Consider the following 1,060-nt stretch of genomic DNA (forward strand, 5'->3'; position numbering starts at 1 on the left):
GGAAGACTGTTTATGTTGTGGATTAGGACTTCTAGTGTTGTTCCTAGCTTTTCTGTAATGAATTTCATAGTCCTTGGTTTTAGTCCTAGGTAACCTTCTTTAGCTTTAATTTTAACTTACATGTGAGTAGTTGGTGGGCTGTTTCACAATCAGCACCTGGCCTAGTTTTCACTGCTGATATTGAACTTCTCTAACTATCCCAATACAATAGTCTCCTGCTTTCCTGACTGCTGGTACCAAGAGTGTTGATTGTTGATCCATGCAAGTAGCAAGTCTTTTAAACAAATGTCTAGGAGACTGTGGGATAGAGATAGTTAATTTCAAAATTTCTATCTCTACAACTCAACAACAAAAACACAAGCAACCTAATTTAAAAATGGACAATTGATATGAACAAACATTTTCTCCAAGGAAATTTACATATGACCAAGAAGTACATGAAATATTCGTTTTCTCCTGGACACAAGAGCCTACTATTTGGTCCTAAAAGCCTTCTGCAGTCCCAACTCTTCTCACTATTTCTTAGTTGTTGGAATTGATAAAAATCTCATAAGCAGTTCCTTAGTTCACCTCTGCCTTGCATGCGGACTTCTGAGTTGTAAAACAACCCAGTAGTGGATGGAATTTGCTCCAGGACTTAAGAACAATAAATGACATAGTTGAGCCTCTATATCCTGTGGTTCCTAACCTTTATACTATAATAGACAAAGTGCTAGTCAATAGGCCTTTTATTTTAAGAACTACTTTCCCTCAAAGGAGCCTGGTAGCACAATGGTTTATCACCTAACTCCTAATCAAAACCGTCAGAGGTTGAAGTACACAGGCTGCTCTGAGGAAGAAAAATCCTGACAATTTACTTCTGCAAAGATTGTATTTTAGAAAACCCGACGGCACATAACAACAACAACACCTTCCCTCTGTAACTTGATTTGTGCCACTATTAGAACCTCTACTTGGAATATTATTGCTTTTTATTTTTTTTATTTTTTTTAATCTATTATTGCTTTTTAATTTTTGACTCATGTACTTTTAACTTGTTAGTTAAATTTGTGTCTTCTAG

At 35.9% G+C, this 1,060-nt stretch overlaps 1 pseudogene; it reads left to right on the forward strand.

The window, feature by feature from the left end:
• Window positions 1–1,060, forward strand: part of LOC102855410 — a 13,867-nt pseudogene that overhangs the window by 9,872 nt on the left and 2,935 nt on the right.

Source organism: Elephantulus edwardii, unplaced genomic scaffold, assembly GCF_000299155.1.
Source record: "Elephantulus edwardii isolate Elephantulus edwardi_28Jun2011 unplaced genomic scaffold, EleEdw1.0 scaffold00176, whole genome shotgun sequence".
NCBI classification, from domain to species: Eukaryota; Metazoa; Chordata; class Mammalia; order Macroscelidea; family Macroscelididae; genus Elephantulus; species Elephantulus edwardii.